The sequence below is a fragment of the Suricata suricatta genome, chromosome 1, assembly GCF_006229205.1.
Source record: "Suricata suricatta isolate VVHF042 chromosome 1, meerkat_22Aug2017_6uvM2_HiC, whole genome shotgun sequence".
Taxonomy (NCBI): Eukaryota; Metazoa; Chordata; class Mammalia; order Carnivora; family Herpestidae; genus Suricata; species Suricata suricatta.
In genome coordinates this window covers 21937259-21961685 of record NC_043700.1, presented here as the reverse complement: position 1 = coordinate 21961685, position 24427 = coordinate 21937259, and positions in this window count along the sequence as shown.

Sequence of the window (24427 nt, the reverse complement as noted above, 5' to 3'; positions counted from 1 at the left end):
GACCATGCTATCATCAATAAGCCAATATATCATGGGTACTAAACACTCAGCTTAAAATTATTTTTTGCATGCCACATGTTCGTTTGGCAGCCGTGCACTGTTAAACCTGGTTCTCCGTCAATTAAACCCTTCTAGTTCTGCCCACTTTTATTAAGTCAATTAGACAAATTCAGTTTACATTTGGGTTCATTAGCTTATTAAGTGCCCCACTGGGAACGTTGAAACTCTTTGGCAGCCATATGTAATTTTCTGCAATCCTCTTGATAGAGTCTGCCTTTGTCTTTTAGTGAAAATATTTCACTTTGGAGTAGATGAAATTATTCCCCCCCCCCAAAAAAAAAAAAACACACAGAATCGTAACAAAATTTCAGAGCTTTCTGAAAAATCTCTGGTAGATCAAGATGTTTCTATTAGGATCAAGTTTGAGACAGATGAATACTCATAACTGTGTACAATTTACAAAGTGTTGGCTAGAATTTGCTGGATGGGAATTATTCAGCCCAGGGTTGTGAGAATTGCAAAAATGGGTAAGATTAGGATGAATTAGGAGTGAATTCCTCTTCATGTCTTCTGATGTCTGATGGATAGAGGTAGGAATACTTAACAAGAGCACAGCTAGGATGGAGACTTGAGATGCTACAGTTAGCTGTGAAGGAAACTTCATGTTATTTTATTAAGTAATTAATAATAACTATAATAATGTGACTATAGAATGATATAGTATCATATTAGAATAATTTTTTATATTTATTTAAAACTGTAGAAGCTCAACAAAATCTCCTTGATTCCTAGTTATTAGATTTATTCTGGGTGTTAGGTATACATTTTGGATATCTGATATAGAGCTCATTACACGGGATGTGTCATGAGCTTTTTGTATTTCTTTATTGGCATGATTAATAAGCACTGTATTTGGATCAATAAGAACTGTAAAATACCTAACTATTAGAAGAAATATACACAGAGAGAAATTATTGCCGTTCAAGTTTGAACATGTACTCAATATTATTTTAGAGAGACAAACAAAAGAAGAGACATGCATTAATGTAGATAGTTTGAATGATCAGATTCCCTTTGTAGACTTGATGGCAAACTGTGCCTTAAAATGACAGGGTGATTTCTAATGAGTAACAATGACTTTGAGTCGTGTGTATATCTTATGGAAAGAAAATAAAAATAACGTTCTATAGAGAAGTACCAGAGCAAATGCATGTGGCTTCACTGTTCTTTATATATTTCTTTATGTCTTGAATTAAGGCATGTTCATATACATGTAGCTAAACCAGTAATGTTCAATTCTTTTTCCTTGGGGCTGAGCCCCAGCAGTTTGGGTTTCAGATGGAGATTCCTTTAGTAGGTCAGAGTTAAAGTAATTCTGAGATGTAATGCTTGAGCTTATCACGTATTATTAATTATTTATGCTTACAAAGCACATTTGTCATGTTTCCATCCCTGTCTTGAACATACGGAACGTTGTGACTGCATAGATCTGCATCCTGGTGCTCGGCTATTCTGACAAAACAGACGTTCTGATCGGAGTTGAAGGCTCCTTCCATCAGTCAAATTGATTGCAAGTGACATTTGACAAAGTGGCTAATCAGAGCAGTAGTCATTCCTTTTGGTACAGACACTATCCAATCAGGCGGGCCCTCACTGGCGAAGGGGAGACCAAATTAGAAGAAAAGGACCAGGAACATTCTCCACCACACTCTTTAATGAGAGGAACTCACAGCCAGAGACTGGCCAGGAGGTTTTACATTCATATATAGATGTCCTAATATGAATGCACAAGATACCATAGTTTCTCACATCCGTTCAAACATTAATATTACATGGATTTACATTCTATTAAATGATGTTGTTAGGACACTAATTTACATCCGATGATTTCTATTTTCGCTATGTGCTTTAATATTGATTTTCATTCTACAGTGAAGAGCATTCTTAATACAATAGAGTGCACACTTTAAAAAAACTAAAGCATTGTAATTTTTACCTTCCTATTAAAGAAGCTAATATCTTGCATGCTTAATACTTTTTACGTACCATGCATAATTACAGAATGTGCAAGTGCTAGATAAATAGGTATTTCAGATATTAGTAAAATAAAAGTATTAGCTTAAAAAATAAACATCAAACTAATGCATTGGCATTCAGGTTAATTCCCAAAATCATTTTTTTTCATTTATTTGCTTATTTACTTGTATCCATATCAGTTTATGGATTCTTCTTTTATTCAGTGAGTTCTAATCTGTTCTTAGTATTATTGATTTTGATGATGAAGTTGTCCCAGAGTTGACCAGTGAAGTCTCTTCGAGTTTGTTCCATCCCATTCTGTGATTGAGTACCATTTGTAATGTGTGGCAAAGTCAAGAGACATAACACATTTTTAAGATAATAACTCACTGAAATTTAGTTATGAGGTTCTCAAGCTTGGCAGTCTAATAGGCTTGACAGCCTTATAGATGATTTATTCTAAGACCAGACTGCTGACAGCTGCTTTCTTCACCTTCAAATTCTTCTTAACCTGCAGGAATTCAAAGACCTCTAGAGACGCATCCAAGCAAACAGTGAATGATTTGTCAACTAGGTCAAAAGTGTAGAAAAAAGTGGCAAAGAGGAACAACAATGGGAAAGGGACATGGGAAGGAGGCCAAAAATGGGAAAAAATGGGGTGCCTGGGTGGCTCAGTTGGTTAAGTGTTTGGCTTGGGTCATGATATTGTGGTTGGTGAGTTTGAGCCCTGCTTTGGGCTCAGTGCTGACAGCTCAGAGCCTAGAGCCTGCTTCCGATTCTGTGTCTTCCTCTCTCCCTGCCCTCCCCCTCTCATGTCTGTCTCCCTCTGTGTCTTTGTCTCTCTCAAAAACAAACAATAAAAAATTTTTAAAGTGAAAAAAGATATAGATATAGATAGATATAGATATAGATATTCTTATTAGGTTTGGCTTCTTTCACTCAGTATAAGGTCTTGAGATTTTGTTGCTGTTTATCTGTAGTTTTTTTCTTTTTGATTGTTGTGTAGTATGAATACCACAATTTTTAATTAGCCATTTCTGAGTAATAAGGAGGTTATTTCACATTGAAGCCTATTATGAATGATGCTATAGACATTCTTACATACATTTTTGGTGGACATGTACATTTATTTCTCTTGAGTACATACCTAGACTTGGAATTCTTGGGGCCTGGGGTGGGTGTATATTAAGCTTTAGGAGATACTGACAAAAGTTTTCCAAAGTAATGGTACCAGCACCAGCAGTATGTGACAGGTCCAGGGCTCCACGGTCTTACTAACCCTTGGTACTGTCTGTCATTCTTTGTAATTTTAGCTATCCTGATGAGTGTCAGCAAGATTTCATTGTGGTTTTAATTTCTATAGATTATTTGGTATTGATATCTTTTTCATGTTTATTTATTTAGTGTGGGGGCTGAGCGGGTGTAAGAGAGAGAGCATGAGTGAAGGAGTAGCAGAGAGAGAGAAAGGGAAAGAGAGAATTCCAAGCAGGCTCTGTGTTGTCAGTGCAGAGCCTGGCCCCTGGGATCAATCTCACGACCCTGATATCATGACCTGAGCTGAAATCAAGAGTCAGACCCTTAACTGACTGAGCCACCAAGGTGGCTTTTTAAATTGTTTTTAGGTTTTTTAATTTATTTTTGAGAGACAGAGAGAGCTGGTGCAAGCAGGGGAGGGTCAGAGAGAGAGGGATGTACAGAATCTGAAGCAGGCTCCAGGCTCTGAGCTAGCTATCAGCACAGAGCCTGATGCGGGGCTCAAACCCACGAATCATGAGATCATGACGTGAGTCGAAACCAGACACTTAACCGACTGAGCCACCCATGCGCCCCAATGTTCTTTAAAATGCTACTCAAATGACTATAATGTGCTTCCGGATTTAAAACCACTGTCTTAACCACTGTAGTTTGGACCTGAAGAATTGCCCTGAAGGCGTAGTCAAGCACAGAGCTGGAAGAACAGGAGGTGTTAAGGAGCCAGGAGGAGGGAGACGTCTGTGAGACTGGGATTGCTGCAGCAGAAGAGAGGAAGCGCTAGTAGAGATGAGACAGTCAGGAAACTGAGTCCAGAGTCTAATTGAACATGGAAGTCACTAAAGTTAATGCCAAAATGTGGATGGTCGGGGGGAGAGACCCTGAGCCATAATTTATTTAGTGTTGAGAGAAGGATAGTTTGAGCTGGATTGTATATCCCTATGACCTCAAAAAGATTTCATCATGAGGGAGGAAGGAAGATTAAGAGCAACAGGTTTTGACATTTGGAGCAGGGACACTGACTCTTACCTTCCTTTACTTAGGGAGGAGAAGAGTTCAAGAAAAATCCTCCATTGATGAGGGCTTCACAGAGGGTGATTTCCTAAGTATATGTCCAGGCTTCAGTGAATTCAAGACTGGGGAAACAGGTGTTAGAGGCATTTGCTGAAAGCAGGTTAGAAATCCCACGTGGAAGTGAGTGGATTGAGTCACATCAAGGGGACACAGACAGCATAGATCTGGATGTCCTGACTGTGGGAGATTACAGGAGCGCTCTGTGCCCCTAGCAGCGCCGTGGTCAGTGGGATGCCCTGCGTTCGGGATTGGTCCTAATGCCTTTCCTGGAGAGTATCTGATTCCAGGATTTTGTTCCCTAGAATTCCCTTTCTACACTGTGTGGAGGTGTGTGGAGCTGCTCCCGGAGTCTCGTGGGAGGTATGACAGAGATGTGGGGCAGAATTTCCTTGAGAGGAAAAAAAAAAGATTTTTTGATCAAATAAATTGTGGAAATGATACACGCCTACAAATTTCATTATTGTGTATTCTCTGAGAAGCCATTTGGTTAAAAGATAATCCAATTTTAATTTTGCTTAACCGACTATTTCCTAAGATATCTGAGTCCAAAAATGTTGAGGGATAAGAGTACCCACTGAACCATGTATGGAAAGCATCATCCTTACCTACTTATTCTGTCTCCCTGGCGCCCTCCTCCACATCGTTCTGGCCCACGTAGTTAAGTTTCCTTGACCCCGCTGTAGGCTCAGTCCTTACAACTCCCACTGAGAAAATCTAAGGAACAGCCCTTCAAACTCCCATCTACATCAGCAGTAACTATATGTAATTCGAACTCAGGTGCAGTAATGGAGCTCCAACCTGGTGCCTGTGATCATGTCGAATTCATAAAATCACAAATGTCCTCTCTTCCCTATTTAAGCCACATCTCTTTTTTTGAGTTTTATTTATTTTTGAGTGCAAGTGGGGGAGCGGGAGAGAGAGGGGGGCAGAGGATGCAAAGCGGGCTCTGTGCTGACAGCACAAAGCCTGAGGCGGGGCTCGAACTCATGAACCGCAAGATCACCACCTGGGCTGAAGTCCCATGCCACCCAGATGCCTCGTAAGCCTTGTTTTGACTGCAGGTCTCATCTCCAGCCCATCCAAGCCTAACACCCTGCCTCGCTTACACCAGCCCTTCTGGAAACGGTAGCCATGAACTCTACATAAGCATGACAGGAATTTCATCTTTCTTAACTCGTTGTGAATTTCCTACGTCTTTTTTTTTCTGACACATAGTCTGTTATTTACATGTCACCTTAAAGGGAATCTTCATTTGCACCTTCTATCCCTTTCTGCCTGGCCAGGATTCCTTTCATCCTCTGCCGCCGATTTCACGTGAGGACTTGCTTCCATGGTATGTCTGTCTGGTCTCTCTTATTCACATGCTGCCCGGCGCCCTGGGTCCTGAACATCCAATTGGAAAGGTTGCTCACCACCTATCTCTATCATTACAGCCACAAAAACCTAAGAGCAAGCTAGTAAAATTAACTAGGAGGAAAAACTGGATTCATGCCACTTTGAGTTAAATGAAATTTAACCATAGAAAAGAAAGCTGAAGGGGAAAGTTTGGTTTTACTTTTTTTACTCTTTCTATCAGTAAAGATGTCAGAGAACTCATCTCGTAAGAAATGTTTTACTGTCACATAGGTTTCTCTTCTCATTGATATTTATCTAGATCACCTTCACTCATTTTGGAAATTTCTGAGCAGAGATTTTGAAGAAAGCCTTTCTTACCATTTATACATATGCTTATTAGGAATTTGACAAAAACTGGCAAGTCACACTGCTTGCTCCATGAATGTCAGATTTCTGACACCAGGACCCAAAAGTTCCCACTCTTACCTCATGACTGCCTCATCTTCCCTGACAACACTGAGAGCAAGAAACAAATTTGGAAGCTGAGATATGAAATTAACATGACGTATTTGACCTTTGCAAAGCAGATGTGATGTGAAGAGGCTTAGATGTAGCAATGATTCAGAATGCAGCACCTTGACCATAACTGAGCATAATGAGATTCCCCTTCATTCTCCAGATCTTGATAAGTTATCTGTAAGTGAATATCTAACTCTTGTTCCTAATGCAATTATATGTAAACACCAAATAATCCTAATCATTTATTTTCAAAATCATCTCAACATTAATCCGAATATTTCTGAAAATAGTCAACCAACTTTTTACTTCTGCTAGATCTTTTCTGATGTTGAGTCACACTGGTCAGTTCACTCAGGCCTAGCCTTACTCACACGATCCTCAGTTTCCATTTAAATATGCCGTGGCCTCCACCTCTCAAGCCGCATGTAGTTCAGAGGTTATCCATAGCTTATCTGCCAGGGTCCCTCCTGTTCTCACCGCCACACGGGGCAAATGTACCCAGAAATTACTAACTCCTGGAGTAAGAGACACTACGTTTCCCTTCTGTGGGGAGACCCACCTGCCTACTTGCTCCCCTTGCTCCATGTCCACAGCTGGAAAGAAGCTGTAGGATGAAACAGTTTAAGCTGTGGGACCTGCGCTCATACCGGGATAAGTTCATACCTGCTATTTCCAAGGTAGCCTTTGCAAAATTAATTTAATTTTATGAGACTCAGTTGTGCAATAGCTTCAAACCTGGTTTGTAGATGACCATGCCACTCTTCTGCCTATTGTCCCTGAGTGGCTTCCCCTCATCTGCAGGATAAAGTCCATCCCTGTGGAAGATTATTCAGAGTGGCTAAAATGAACAAATCAAGAGACTATAGATGCTGGCGAGGAGGTGCAGAAACGGGCACCCTCCTACACTGTTGGTGGGAATGTAAACTGGTGCAGCCGCTCTGGAAAACAGTGTGGAGGTTCCTCAAAAATTTAACAGTGGAACTTCCCTATGACCCAGAAATAGCCCTGCTGGGGATTTACCCAAGGGATACAGAAGTGCTGATGCATAGGGGCACATGTACCCCAATGTTCATAGTGGTGCTTTCTACAATAGCCAAATCATGGAAAGATCCTAAATGTCCATCACCTGATGAATGGATCAAGAAGATGTGATTTATCTATACAATGGAGTACTACATGGCAATGAGAAAGAATGAAATCTGGCCATTCGTGGCAACAGGATGGACCTTGAGGGTGTCATGCTAAGCGAAATAAGTCAGGCAGAGAAGGACAGATACAATATGTTTTCACTCATAAGTCTAACAAAAGAAACTTAACAGAGGACCATGGGGAGGGGAAGGGGGAAAAAGGAGTTAGAGAGGGGGAGGGAGGCAAAGCATGAGAGACTCTTGAATACAGAAAACAAACTGAGGGCTGAAGGGGGAGGGAGAGAAGAGAAGGGGGTGATGGGCATGGAGGAGGGCACTTGTGGGGAAGAGCACTGGGTGTTATATGGAAACCTACTTGACAGTAAACTATAAAAAAATTTTAAGAAAAGAATATTCAGGGCTTCTCATAAGAGGATTCTCATCCTTACAACTCACACGTTCGTTCAATCACTACCAACGATTTGCTGTGCAACCGTGGGTAAATTCTTGGCCTCTCTGTGCTCTGCTTTCCACATCCATAAAATAAATGTTCTAATAATACTTTATATACATTTCAAAGTCAAAATAGTGTCTGATTCATATAAATTTTCATGCAATGTTAGTTACTAGTATTATTGCATTTATTATTTTGGCTACCCTTTCATATGTGTGGTGGGCCTTGTAGATGTACAAAAGTAGATTTCAGTAACTACAATGTAGAACCAGATAATGAGGAATTCCAAAAGAAACATGACACTAGCTCCGGGACCAGAGCAAAGTGAGCATCAGCCCTACTCGTTTACATGGAAGTTCAATCCCTTTCCAGGCAATGGCGTCCTCTTAGGAGACTGGAGCATCAGGGCCTGGGAGCACCTTTACCCAAGGCTCCTTGGACCATGGAGATTTGTCATTTGTGGAGGGCTGCTGGCTGCCCCTGCCAACCAATGGGGGTCATGGGGGAGGCCTTGGGAAGCGGTGCTTGCTCAGCGATGCAATCTCAGTCACATCCTTATGGTGCTCAATAAAGCTATGGAGCAGAACAGATCAGTCTCCTTGAGCTCTATTTCCATCCAAAACCCAGCCCGGTACCTTGGAGATACCAATGCCATCATTGCTCCATCTGCCTCAAAGGCCTGTCTCCCTTGACCTCTCCTCTTCACCTAACTCCCTGTCTTCCTTTGTTTTTCCAGTAACTAAGCTACATATTAAACTTTAGGGAAACATTCCAAAAGTAAAACTGGATAGAGATTTCGTGCTAACATGCTCTTCTACTGTTCATTGTTAAGCCTGTTTAGGAAATGCACCTGGGTAGTATTTTGTCCCCAGGACAATCCAACTCCTTTCTGAAGGCCTTGGTCCAGAAGTGTGTGTGTGTGTGTGTGTGTGTGTGTGTGTGTGTGTGTGTGTGTGTAACAGCCCTCTGCCCTTTTACCTCCACCTCAAATCAATTATTGCTGTTTATAACATGATCTCAAGGAATCTTTGCTTCCAGAACCTCGGATCTAAGGATCCTTTGGAGCCTTCATTTGAGGACACACAGCTCACAGAAGATAATATGAACGGATTTTAGAGAAGAATGTGCTATTATTTTCCTGTTCTATTGTGAATGTTAATTAGGAAAAAAACAAACACCTCTTTTTCCTTGTACCATTATACTTTCTGTGACTTGAAAACAAGATCTCTACACTGGCATCCAGACCAACCCCAGGCTCATTGTAAGATGAGCAGTAAAGTCATTATTAAATGGGGAAATGGCTGAGTAAGTGAATGAACGGGTGCTGTTTTTCTAGGTCTTCTTTTCCTGAATGTGCATGAAAAAGCTGAACATTAAAAATAATAGTGTCTAAATCCAGATACAATATGCCCACATTTCTTTCTCTGTAATTGTGTCTTGATTTAAACATTCTTTTCCCCTCTTCTAAATAAAGTTCTCTGTCATGGCCAAAGCCGGCTAAAGGAGATTTTGCAAAATTCAGGGTACATGCAGGTTCAACGTAGGCTGAAATGTCAATATTCCTACCACTCCGCTTCATTAAATCCACCTTCCTTGTAACATGGACTGAGTAGAATTTCTCTTTTTTTTTTTAAGTCGCGAAATTGTGCTCCTGTCAGCAACGCAGCACTTATTAGTCATCGTGGACCCAGTTCACCTTTGGAAGCGACAGCACAGGGTCCTGACAGCGAGGTTTGTGACAGGCAAGCTGAGGGGGCGGAGGAAGGAGGCACACCCAGCACCCTGCAGCTGAGCACCCCCTCTGCCGGGTTGTGCCTGCGAGGCTGGAGCAAGCGAGGTCACGGGGCCCATAGCCCCGATGCGGGAGTGCCGGGGCCTGTCCCTGGTGCATGCGCTTTGGCATCTCCGAGCCCTGATCAGCAGCAACGCGTGGGCCCAGAGCACAGCACCTGCAGGGGAGGAGCAGACGGGAAGTGCAGATGTTCAAAGGGTGGCTTCACCCCACGTGCAGCCCGCAACCTTCCTTGAAGAATTACCGTATGCTAGCTTGAGTAAGTAGGTGCAGAAACCAGCTGCCTAAAAGTGCTGTCAGAGAGAACCTGAGAGCTCCCCACTCGGAGACTCCCACCTCGGTGCTCCCTTAGACACCATGACTTCAAAATATGTGTCCTTGAGACGGGCAAACATTTCTCCCTGTCCTGTGCCTGAGAGAGAAGAATCATGATGTATCAGAGATCATCAAAGATTCTCCCATGACAAGTAGAACTGAAGCAAGCCAAATGCTACCAGGCCATATACTCGATCAGTATCCGTTATCACAGTATTATTTATACATCTATTAATTAAACACGTTTATGAAGCACCTCAAGTAGACCAGAAACGTTGAAGGGACAATGGACCAAGGCACGCAGAAAAATCGAATGCCAAGAAAAGAAATTCATTTACTTACAAAGGACACAATGTGGCATGGTGAAATGTCAGTTAGATGACAGTTAAGTAATTAGTCCCCATTCTTCCAACAATTAGCTATGCCCTCCAACCTGCCTCAGTTTTCTCACTCAGAGCTAATCATGTTCAACTAAGTGACTACAAGTGCCCCTTTCATGCCTAAAATGTTATGAATGTACATCCTTTATCTTCCTTATCATGTAGTTAATTTATTCTTTCAATTTTTTCCACTCCAGAATGTCAGAGCCGAATCTGTTCCAGGCACAGTTCTAGATGGTGGAGACACTGTGGCCATAAGACACCTGAGCTCACATTCTTGTGTGGCGAGACAAATTTTAACATGCAAGTGCATGAACAATATACTATTAAGGACTCATCAGGACTGTGAAGAAAAGTAAAGCAAGGAAATAAAAATAAAACAAGAGGAAAAAAGTAGGCAATTAAATTTGTAACGATGGTAAAGTCAACTAAATTAGTAAGGATGGCCAAAGCCGATGCTTCTATCCCATTCTAGAAGGAAGATACCAAGAATATACATGAACATGAATCAATTAACAGGATAATTTTAGATTTTTTTTTAAAGAAACGGAATTATAATCGTGCAGGAAAGAAGTGGGGCCACAGGTCATGTTGGGCTTTAAGACCATCTTGGAGAGTTAGCATCATCATGTCAAGTTCAAGAGGAATGACAGGACAAGTTTGCCTGCAGCAATTGCACTCTGGTTGTTGGATTTAGAGAATGGATTGCACAATGCGGTGAGGTTAGAAGCAGGAGGACCATGGGTGGTCGTGCAAGAGAGACCGGGTGAGAGAAGGCCATGGCATGCACTAAACCCAAAGCAGGTGGAAACAAAAGGAAGTGAATCCGTTCATGACAGACGGGATGTGAGGGCAGAGAAAGAACATAAAGGTGAATTCTGAATTTTCACTTGAGTGACAAAGACGATGGAGATATTATTTACCAAATGGAAGAGGACCTGGGGAGACGTGTTGCAGGATCTTGAGAGGCTGACATGAACTGGAGGAGGAGGAAATAGACAGAATCAGGGCTCCTGACGCAGGAAGAAAGCCGGAAGAGGGCAGAGCCAAATGTATATGCAAACTTAAAAAAGGGTAACATAGAGGGCACCTGGGTGGCTCAGTCAGTTAAGGGTCCGACTTCAGCTCAGGTCATGATCTCATAGCTCGTGAGTTCAAGCCCCACATCAGGCTCTGTGCTGACAGATTCTCTGTCCCCCTCTCTCTGCCCATATCCACTTGCTCTCTCTCTCTCTCTCTCTCTCTCTCAAAAACAAATAAACCTTTAAAAAGGTAGTAAAAAAATAAAGGATAGCATAGAATGCCAGGCAGTGGTTAATAATTGTTAGAGATTTTAGTCATTAAAGGGAAATTAGTCAGTAGGATTATGTGATTTCTTTTAAACGCTGTGTACATGTACTCAGCATCACTTATGAGGACAACAGATCGCTTTACTGGTGACTGGACTGTTGCCTCATGAGTAGAATAGAGGGCAAGGAGGGCAACACCAATGCAGGAATGAAGCATGTTTGCAAGGAGGTGGTTGTAATGAGTCATTTGCCAGAATCCTCAAATGGCAAAGGGCTGGGCCGCATGTCTGAAAACTGCCATGTAGTAGTAGGGTGGCAGAAGCTCTTTCCTGGACCCGGCTCTTGCCCCAGGGAGCACAGCCTGCGGGAGTCATAAGGAAGACAGCAAAGAGAGGATTGGAATCATTAAACAAACGAATGAATGAACAAAATGGATAATGAAGGACGAAGAATGTTTAAAGGAGAGTGAATAAGTACCAGTCAACTTTCAGAAAGAGGTTACTAGAGCTTATATTTTTTAAGTTTATTTTTATTTATTTATTTAATGTTTTACTTATTTTTGATAGAGAGAGATCGAGCATGAGAGGGGAGGGGTAGAGAGAGAGAAGGAGACACAGAACCAGAAACAGGCTCCAGGCTCCGAGCTAGCTGTCAGCACAGAGCCAGACGTGGGGCTCAAACCCAGGAACATGAGATCTGACCTGAGCCGAAGTCTGACGCTTAACTGACTGAGCCACCCAGGCGCCCCTTTTATTTATTTATTTTGAGAGAGACAGAGTGCATGCATATGCGTAAGCAGGGGAGGGGCAGAGAAAGAGGTAGAAAGAGCATTCCAAGCAGGCTCCATGCTGTCAGCCCAGAGCCCAATGAAGGGCTTGGTCTCATGAACTGGGAGATCATGACCTGAGCCGAAATCAAGAGTTGGATGCTTAACTGACTGAGCCACCCAGGATCCCCTAGGATACTAGAGTTTAAAGAGGAAGGAAATCTGGTTGTGGGACAGTGAAGCGCTTGAAATGCTGGAATGGATATTTTCAGAGATTTTAGGAATATTGACCCCTCTCCTCACCGCCAGCTCTCTCTGTATCTCTCTCTCTAAGACTGGTAAAGCTGCTCAAAAACACTGACCATCTGTCCTTTTTTTTATTTAAATTTTTTAATGTTTTCTAAATTTTTTCTTGAGAGACAGAGAGAGCAGGGGACGGTCAGAGAGAGAGGGAGGTACAGAATCCGAAGCCCGGCTCCAGGCTCTGAGCTGTCAGCACAGAGCCTGATGAGGGGCTCGAACCTATGAACTGTAAGATCATGACCTGAGCCAAAGTCTGACGCTCAACCGACTGGGCCACCCAGGTGCCCCTGACCATCCCTCCTTTATCTAAGGTTCCTCATTCCAGGAATCCATGCTCCCCCAAGTTAGAAGTTAAAATTCACTTTCCCAGCCTCCTGGAAGCACTATGATCCACTGGTCAGACTTTCTGGCAGAGTTTGAAGTAGCTGGTGGCTAGAAGCAGCATGTCCGCCCAGGCTCTCCATTCAGGAAAGAAGGAAATGTGCTCGCCCAGCTCCCGGAGGCGCAGGGGGTGGCGCAGCACTGCTGTATTCCCACAGGAGCAGTACTTACGGGGTCCTTAGGGGTAATTCAGGCCGTGTTCCAGACTGCTAAGCCTCTAGTCTTGGTTCTTGGGCCTTTGTAAAGATTTTGTGTGCCACTAAATACCCTTCAATAAATTCCTTTTCTGCTTAAGGTTTCTAACTGATACCGATATGGTACAGTTCTCAGCGATGTAAGAACTAGCATCTGATCGCGGCAGTGGATTATGGAGGTGAGCCCGTCAGGAAATGGAAAGACAAGGATATCAAATACATTGAACACTTTATAAATTACTCCCTGGAAAAGTCTGGCAGTGCCTGATATGAAAGTCAATGCATATAAACATCTGGACATGCAAACAAAACTCAGCCAAGAGCACCCTGTGGGTCACTTTTCCAGCATCACAACTACCACTCCAATACCACCCACTGGGAAGGCTATCAAAGGCCCTACATACCTGCTGGGGAGACAGACACTCAAAGATGCCTGTGTTTTCCAGTCATCTCTAGCCCAGGATTTTTTTTAATTTTTAATATTTACTTATTTTTGAGAGAGAGAGAGAGAGAGAGAGAGAATGCACACGAGTTGGGGAGGGTTAGAGAGAGTGAGACAGAATCCGAAGCAGATTCAGGTTCTGAGCTGTCAGCACAGAGCCCGATGTGGGGCTCAAACTCACAAACCCTGAGATCATGACCTGAGTTGAAGTCAGACACTTAATTGACTGAGCCACCCAGGCACCCTTAGCCCAGGATTTTTAACACAGGATTCACACATAGCAGAGGTACAAAGAGTCATGGCTAAACCACGAGCACCTCACTTATGAGCTTTATAATTTTCTACTTGGATGATTTAGCAGGCTTCCATCTATTTTAAGTTTGCCAGATGAATCTTGCTCATAAAAGCTATCATGCCTCTTTGTTTCCAAAAAAATCACTGAACAATTACTTTGCTTTACCGCCAAGACAACGACCTGAAAGAACATCTAGAACTTAATTCTATCTGTTGACTCTACTTTGGCATTGAAGTTGACATGACATAATAGGAAAGGACACAGGTTTTGACTTTACCCAGCTCTGTCTCTTCCTCTCCTACATTCTAAGTCACCTTAAGCAAGTTTTCTGGTATATATACTAATAATATATATTATTTAATATATTATTTATTTTTTAAATTAATCATTCATCCATTAATTCATTATTTTATATATTATATAATAATTTCTTTATTGTATAATACCTATAAAATCTATGCTAAATTATTTATTAAATTAATTAATGTATAATTTAATAATATATTATATCCCATGTGATATACTATATAATAATATATATTATGAGTATATTTAACTAAAAACTAAAAAATAGTAATTACAGTTTTTACTTTGAGGAGTTCATAATTTGCTTTATTATTTATCATAAACCTTTATTTTTCTCTAACAACTAGTATGTTTTAGTGAACAAATGCCATTACTTAGGAAATAGTTGTTTTCATTTTATCAAGTCTGCATTTTAGGCAAGTCACTGAATATTTCATTCTGGACACAGTGGAGGTAATAATACCTAGCTTGACTGTGTGAGGCTTGACATGCATGTAAAGTACCAGGTATAATGCTTGGCACATAAACCTACACTAGATGACTCTAATTCTATTTCTGCAGAATTAGCTAAAAGTCGGACAGAAGAATCAAGTTACAGGTGCATTAGCAGGACTCAAGCACGTGCACACACATACACACACACAAATATAATGAAATGAATGTATCAAATTTTTCTACTTATAATTTTATATCAATCGTGATTTTTGAATAACTAGCTAACAACAGGGCAGAAGAAGCAAGTTGCTAGCTAGTTAGCAGATACACATGTATATACAGACATATGATTAAGTGTTGATTTGTTTTTCATTTAACATGTGTAAGCATCATCTCTATAATTGCTCTTTTTTAACACATCTATTTATTTGTTTGTTTGTTTGCTTGCTTGAGAGAGGGAGAATGTGCATGTGCCCACAGGGGAGGAGGAGGGGCAGAGGAAGAGGGAGAAGAGAATCCCAAGCAGTCTCCACACTCAGCACTTAGCACAGAGCAGGAAGCGAGGCTCAATCCCTCGACCCTGGGATCATGACCTGAGCTGAAATCAAGTGTTGGACATTCAATTGATTGAACTAAAACTGCTCCTAACATCATTTTACAGTGATGAGAATTAAACTCTCATTTCATTTCCATCATTTTCCTAAAGTACTTGGGACACATTTTTTATTTTGCTGAAAACATATACTGTTTTTTTTTTTTTCTGTCAGTGTTTCATTACTATGGCCACATAAATGTTTTCAATGTTAGCCACTCAGGGCACTATGATTCTATTTCTTAAGCATTTTGGGTTTTGCTAGGTGTTCTTGTGCACTGGCTTGCTCAGGGAGCCACAACAAAATGCCACAGACGGGAAGCCTTAAACAGAATCTATTCTCTCACAGTGAGATGCTGGCATTCCAACATCAAGAATCCAGTAGGGTCTGGTTTCTCCTGAGGCTTCGCCATGGCTTGCAGGTGTGTGTCCTCACATGGCCTTTTCTCCGTGTGCCTGTCCCTGGGATCTCTTCCTCTTCATGAAAAGACCCCGGTCATATTGAGTCCGGAGTGCCATCCTAACTGCCTCATTTTAACATAATCATGTATTTGAAGACCTAATGCTGAGCACAAACTGAGGGCTGAAGAGGGAGGGGGGAAGGGGAAGGGGAATGATGGTCATAGAGAGGGGCACTTGTGGGGAAGAGCACTGAGGGTTATATGGAAACCAACTTGGTAATAAACTATATTAAAAAAATCCCTAATCTCCAAACATCATTACATGTGGAGCTCCAACACATGAATCGGAAGATAACACAATTCAGCCCACCATACGCTGCATAACAAATAACGTCATCACCTCCCTGGCCTATCACATTTATTTCTCACTTATGTTACAGGGAGGCTATCAGTTGGCTTCAAAAATGTTCTGCATACCTTTTTCATACTGCGGTCTATGTTGAAAGGGAAGGCCTAATATGGGACCTGCCATATTTCTGAGGTTAAAAAAAAAGGAGGGGGGACTTGAAGTGAACTATGTTATTCCATTTAAGGTTTCTGCGTTGATGTGGCATGTTTCCTCATACTCTATTGGGCAAAGCAAGCTAAACATAATATACCTCCCTTTGGAGGGAGGACAAGAAGTCTCTATATCTATACAATAATAAATGCTACCATAAATTTTATTTTTTTCTTAATTATCCATGTACCTAATGCTATTCTGCTAACATTTCAGGAGATGTGTCAAATACCCAACTGGTCAAATGTATTGACAAATTCTATTTGGTTTTCCCCTGGAGATCTTCCTCCTAGATATTTCCATCTGCCTACTTCAGTCTAAATGTTAGCTGAGGCTGTGGCACACCAGTGACCAGGGGAGTCCTCTTCAAAGTATCTGATTTGGGATTATGTTTCCATGATGCTGTCTTCTCTTCAAGGAATCTTGTTCACTATGCAGATTACAAGATGTGTTACATTTTTTGTTTTCCCTATTGCAATTCAAAAGAGTCAAGCCATTCTTAGTATATCCACACACAAGATGCCTATGCTCACTGTATACAGATAACAGAAAATTGTACTGGAAAGTGGAAAGGGGAAATTATAGATAATTTAAAACAGATGTTTTTGGAAGAAATTCATTAGTTCAAAACTTATTTTTTTTTAACTGATGGGTAATTAAAAATGTCTCTGAGTCACATTTTTAAATGTTTTCTAATTCCTAAAATATTGGTTTCTTGCTAATTTCTGGAAGTATTATCAGCCAAATCAAAATGCCTGAAGTTATTATATTTCCTATCTAAAGCATTATGGTAAAGTGTTTTTGCACACACACACAAATCTATAATTATAGTTCTTTAACACAGAATTCCTGACTAAAAATTACAAAATAAAAGTATTTGCATACCCTTACTTAAGTGACAATAATCATTCTGAGCTAACAAAAATAGGAGCTGTTGTTTTCTTCTAAATAACCCTCACAGTCCATACGGTGCATCTTATCTCCCATAGAGCAGAGGAACCTAAGTGACCCATGTAGATGCTTGATAATAGAGTCACTTATCTTTTAAAATAAATGTATTTTTTAGTGAATATGTTTTCAAAGCAAAACAATTTCCAATTATTATATTATTCTACATTTTCAAAACAAAACAATTACTAATGCCAATTATAAAAGGATAGTTTCTTTCCCATCCTTTACAAAGGTAGAGCCACACGGAGAGCTTTGTTTCAAAATGCATTAGAACTTGGAAGAAGCTTAAATTTAGAAAATAATCACTGATATTTTCAAGTTATGGATGCCAGAAATCATACCAATTGAAAAATATATAATTAGGTCTCAAATATTTAAAATGCAATTTTCTAAATTAATGACATTTTAGAAATACGTTTAGGTGTTTATGTTTGTTTATATTGATTCTTTGAATGTGCAAAATCACTAGCAACAGCAGGTGATTAGGAAAATATTATCTGGTAAACCAATTAGCATATTATGAATAGCTACTAAGATTTCCCTCCCTTTCATTGGGCCCAAGGTCTCTTATTTAATGTCTTCAGTTCTCTCTAAAGTCTTCCTATTCTTTAGTCTAGGAACTTCATCTTCTTTACCCTCAGATGAGTTGAACACAGGGGAATAGAAAAATGGGTGTTGGGGGAAGCCAAGTGCCCTGGCTCTGAGAGTTCCTGCCCCAGAGTTCTTAGGAGGTATGCCAAGAATTCAAGTCCCTCACTCTCTTTCCCTGGGTTATTCATAGGACTACTTTGCAGCCTGCAAACTTGAGGAGTAAGGTGGCAAAGAGCTGTCTTGTATCCTTGATTTGGGACCCATGTGATGTTAAGATTCTGGTTTTGTTTGTTTGTTTAGAGAGACAGAGAATGTAAGCCAGGGGGAGAGGAGCAGTGGGGAAGGGGGGTTGAGAAGGATGGAGAAAGAACCTTGAACAGGCTTCACGTTCAGTGCAGAGCCCAAGTAGGGCTTGATCCCAGGACCCTGGGCTCATAACCTGAGCCAAAATCAAGAGTCAAACACTCAACTGACTGAGCCACCTAGATGCCCCAAGATTCTAGGTTCTTATATTCTTCTGAAGAATGCTGTACTGTTTTAGCTGGTGTTATTTTAGCAGGCACTTATATAGCTAAAGTCAAACTGAAAAACCTGTCTGCACAGTGATGATGGGGGTTCAAATATCAGTTTAGTTTTCAGCCTTAGCTGAATTACTTAGATTCTTCACCATGCATGTGAGGTTCAGGGACCAGCCAGAGACTTGGATAGAGTTTATATACAGAACCTGGAGTTCCTCTCCACTCTCTGGGTCTTTTTTTTATGGGACTCCCCATACCATTTCTAGTGTGATGGACCCAAAGACTGTTCTCTAGTTCTTCAAGCCAGCAAAGGTGAGATATTTTATCCAAATTTAGCCACCTTACAAGATGCTCAGACTAAAAGCCATTAACATGGAAATTTCACCTGATTTCAAAACTATTCCCTTCCTCCAAAAGTCGACTCTTGTCCAGTATCTGCCTGGTATTTTTGGTGGCCCTCCAATGTATTAGATAGTCATTTTCCACATTTTATCTAGAGTTCAGTATCTGTGAAAGGATAAGATCAATAGGAGATAGTCTGGAGTATCTCCAATGAGAAACACATTTTAAAATTTATTACTTACCTTATGAAGGAATACTGCAACTTGATACCGTTCATATTCTGGGGGAATGTTTAAAATTATTTTTACAGATGCATATAGTAAAATGTCACTCCATATGATTAACCGATTTAACCCATTTGAGTCAGTAAAGATACAGAACTAGGGAATACATGCAAAGACATGCAGATTTAATTTTTTTTCTAAAAGTACTCAATAAACAGACTTAGGTTAACAAGGTTCCTAGGACTCCAGGCAGGAGTCTTCAAGGAACATGCTGGAAGAATATAAATTGTTTAGCATGGCATTTTCAATGTATTCAGTGATGATCTGAAGATATTTAATCTCTTTTCCATGTTTCATATACCTCTTGGGTTTGTCTAGAAAATCCTTTCTTTAGAGAATAAATCAAAAGTAAATTTTCCTCTGACCCAATATTGATGCAGTTCCATTATACTGTATATGATTTCCCACTAATTTAACAAAATTCTTTCTCTTTGGAACTTACTAAAAGAAAAAAGAGTCCAGTTAAAATTACTGTAAGATGTAAACAAACAAAATTGTGACGTGCTAGCTAACATAGGCACATTTAATAAGCAATACTAGTTCCCATTCAGGAATGCAATCAGTTATTTGATTGCTTAGATTGTCCCTCCTCTATAGGGATAATTTTGCATAGCTTTTAGAAAGGTTACCTACATAATAATTTCTTATGTGTAGAAAAGGTTACATTAGAAAGCTACAATATTAAGTATGACAAAATAATTCAGAAACTCTACTGACAAATCATTTGGCTACAATTTAGGTTTATTACCATGAAAAAGTAGCCCAATTTATGCCTTCATGACCATCAATGATCTTTTAGAATCTCTTTTAAAATGCAGATCCCTTTAATGAACTTCAACTTTTGCCACAGCCGTACTGTCTTCATTATTCTGAAGTGACTTTGAATATTGCTTTTCCAAAGATTTAAATTATTTCTACACACACAGTGCTTCAAAGAAGCCCAGCAAACCAGGATGCATGACTGGTTATTACTGTCATAATTTGAAAGACATCCAGAACAAGACTTAAGCGAGGGCATGGGACATTTCTACTGGAAATTGAGTCATTAGCATTATTTAAATTTAACTTCCTATAATTTCTCTCCAAGAAGAATTTTCATGGCTTCATCTTACTTCTTTTATTTCATGCCTAAGACTTAGAGTTGAGGGTTGCCTTGATTCTAGGTTTGTACTTCTCTATTATTAAAAAATTTTGATTCCCTGAAGATTTTTTATTTTCCATTATTCTAATATTTTATTCTGGTCCTCATATAATAACTCAGGCTTTCAACTATGACTCAAAATTTCTACAATTTAACACACCCCTTTGAGTTTCTGTCCTATGTTTTCTCTCTATCTACTTTCTAAATTTCGGGGTTCTCCAAAATTGTTCACTCTGGAAATTATTTTCTTTCCTTATTTCACTCAGGTGTAATTTCATTTGTAGCCATGTATCACCCACTATACACTCTGTGCTTCAAACACATGAATTCAAATTCTTACTGGACTTGGCGATTTATAGGTCTCAGAAGCCCCAAACCACAAATATCTGAAGGAGAATCATCACTTAGCCCCTTAGGCCTCAATCATGCCATATTTCTATAAATGACATCACCATTTTCTGATACTTAACCCAAACACTAAGCCATTCTCATTTTTTCCTGCTCCTTTCCTGCACACGTATTGTCTCTCCAGGCCCCATGGACTCTTTTTTGCACATTTTCATCATTATGTCTGCTCAACTTCAGTCTCCATTTATACCAATCACATATTTTCCCTATACTATTTCAAAGGACTTCACTGTCTCCATATCTTCAGTCTTAATTTTCCTAAATTAATCCATAGGACACCATTAAAGGAGTCACAGGTCAGATGTGACTCTTTCAAAATCTGGACCCAATCTTCCCTTGGTCTCCATTCTTGCCTGCCCACACCCATATATTCCCCAACCATAAAGAACTGCTTGCTCCAAGTGCTGCCTATTCCTCTGTGCCGTGTTACTTGCTCTGGCCTCTATTTCAGATTCCATGTTCCTCCACCTCTTCCTTTACACACACACACACATACACACACACACACACACACACACACACACACACACACACTTTGGTATTTGGTATTCTCCCATTTTCCAGGCAACATTTAAACATTCCTTCCTGGTAAGACTTCTTTCTCCTGCCCAAGGAGGCCTTGTTAGGACTCTGTGATTATGCTGCTGTTTCCACAGCACCACGGATCACATGCTATTATAATTGCTGAGTGAGTGATCCAATTTTCTGAATAAGCCATCCTTAGGGTCACCAAATCTATTTCTGTAAGCCCAGGACTGAATAGCATGTGCTGAGCACATTGTAGGATCCTAATTTGAAGTGCATAAATGATTAGATCCTTGTTCCATACTTTTCTGTTCTCCTGTTCCTATCTTAACTCAGTTATTGCTAGGATCTTTGTTTTAGTATTTGTACTAGCAAATTTAGAAATCTATCTTGCTTTTCCATTCTTTGATCATGTTGGGGTTATTTTTAGGCTTTTATTTCTATTCTGTGGGGGTATTATGGCAATGGTTCTGATAGTTTAAATGTAATTTTTATATCTATAAAAAGAATATACTCCCAGAGTTCTATGGTGGATTTTTTTCAGATTTCTCTTACTTACTACTTTTGAACTTTTCATAATCAACTTTCATGATATTTTGTACCTTATGACATTTGTTCACCTCAAAATATTCTACCAATGTATTCAATTACTTCCACTTCTTCCATTTTTAAATAATCTCTGTACATTGAATATATTACTTTTCTCTTTCTCTTTTCTTTTGTGCATTAGTAGGCTTTTGGACCAGCTTATTTCCATTTCATAACTCAAATTCTGCCACCCAGTCTCTCACTATGAGATTTTTATTCACAGAAAATTTTTGACACCAAGCCCAATACATTATCATGGAGGAATATACAGTTGGGAAGCAAGAAGATTTCTCTGTCTATGAAAAATGGCCAGAACTGACAAGTAAATACAATCTTTCTCAAAAGTAATATCTTTATACAAATCATCTGTATTCATTGAGGTTTCTAGATGATATGAATAATCAATAACTAGGGAGATAAAAATCCTTATAAAACTGAAATAACCATGAACTATATCTGAATATGTGGTTATATATAGTAGGTTGTATCTTTTAAAATGCATATATAGATTGTAATGTTAATATCCAGAGTGTTTAAACTGAAATGATTATGTCTATTTAAAATTTCTAACTTTGTATAATTTTCAGTCATTTATTTCTACATGTGATCTTATTTCATTTCAGAAACCATGATTATATGTATACACACATATGCACAAAGTTCTCACAGTGATTCTTCTTAAATATGCATTCTGAAAATTTTATATTACAAATTTTACAGTTGATCTGAAGAATCTTGTGTCTTACAGCTAGAAGAGACCTCAAGGAATTACCCAGCCTCTTGCATTTAAGTTTGCAATTCTTATCATCCTTACTCTGTAGATAACTTACTATAGCCAAAAGATGTGGAGTGACTTTACAAAGGTCATCCAGTGAGTAGTAGGTGCAAATGTCTGAGAATAAATCCTTTCAATCCTATTCCCTAGTGCTTTGACAATGCTTATGTAAATACCTTTGATTACAATCCACTCACTTTACTAAGACTTGTCTTGAAATATTTTATGCTTACTTTGTACCACATCTTAGTGTACTGAACTTGATAAAATGATTTCATGTGAGTTTCTTTGATTATACTTACACTTACTATCAACCTCAAAACTCATTCATCTCATCCCTTCTTTCATCCATAAATATTTATTGGTCTCCTATTCTAGGCTATGTACTGTGCAAAGTGAAGAAGATAAACGTAAACTATCATCACAGAACGCACAGTCTAGTGAAAGATACAAATAAGCAGTGCAGTTTGGAAAGCATCACCATGCCTCCTACGCCGTGCTTTATAGAAGCACAGTAGAGACATATCTAACGGACATGCAGATGGGGAGAAGAGCATTGATCAAAAACAAGACATAGGAGTCAAAATAGCCAACTTCCCTGAAAAAAAATTCATTTTCTAGGCATAGCAAGTACCATGCATAGAGGGCAGAGCATAACTTGGTGACCAAAAGTAGTTTAGAGTATCTGGGTCGTAAAGTATAAAAGCATTACCATAAAAGATGCACATGATGATATGAACAGGGATCAAATCAATGTGAACTTTGAAATCCTTGTAAGAGAAGTTAGATTTCATCCTAAAGGCAACAAAGAGTAGAGATGTACCCCGTTCTTCTAATGTCCCACTATGTGGTGACTAAATCATTTAGGATCACTGTGACATTTATTCTTATGTTCCAATCCCATTCTCAGGTTCCAATCCCATATCTTTAGGGTGATCACACTGCTCAGCAGTTTCCAAGTCAGTACCTACTTCCAGGTCTGTCCATTCCCTGGCACTATGGTGAAATTTAGGCTTGAGTGCTAGAACCTGTAATAACTACCACTATTTACTGAGTGCTCAACAGGATTGCAGCCTGCGCTAAGTGGTTTGCATTTATCTTGATTTGCTATCATTAACAATTACAGGATAGTCTTTTTTATCCTCAAATCACAAATGAGAATATTGATGCTCAGAATAGTTAATGAATTTTCAAAAACAACAGAGCTAGTAACTTGTAGTGTCAGTTCTATACCAATGATCTTCTTGTTCCCATACTTGTTTTACATACATAGTGTCCTTGAAAAGAATACCGAATGTCTAATAGGAAAAACTTGAAAACAGTAATTTTTTAAGAAAGACCCTCTTTTGCTAAAATTTTTCAAGATACATTATTTAAGATATTCCCCTAATTTAATATATTTAAAAAATATTCCTTCATCACTGCACACATGGTCAACTGAACTAAACCCAACAAAACAGAGTTAATTTAAATATTGTTGAATTCTTTGGGTCTAATTTTTCTCTATAGTATCAGGTTTACAGGCCCTGTGTTCCTAATACTAATGTCAGCACTTTTACTTTTCCTGCTTTATATTAATTTTTATGCAAGAGGAATGAAATACAATGACATCCAATTTTCCAAAAATTAATCTTACTGGACAAAAAGGGATTACTTATTGCTGAAACTGAAGCAATGACTGGTAGGCACCATTACTCAATATCCCAAAAAGTTGTTTATTCATTTGATGATCAAAGTCATACTCTGGGTCCCTAAAGGCAGCTGCATAGATTTTATCCCGTAATTTAGGGCAGTGCAGAAAATTGAAAGCATACTGTTCAAAGTCTAGTATTGCTTGTTATTTTCAAGACTATTATGAATATCAGAAATTCATATAAATGTTAGTATTTTCTATGTGTGTATATCTCAAGATTTTATGTTGGGGTAGAATTCATCTTCACAGTTTTTCTAAAGTTCTTTCTGGATAAGCCCACCCAACAGTATAATTGGTCCAAAATGCTTAGGAACAGCACTTACAAGGGTTTCCCCTCTCTGTGATTTCATTGTTAATTTCACTTTTTTCTCATCCTATTAGTACA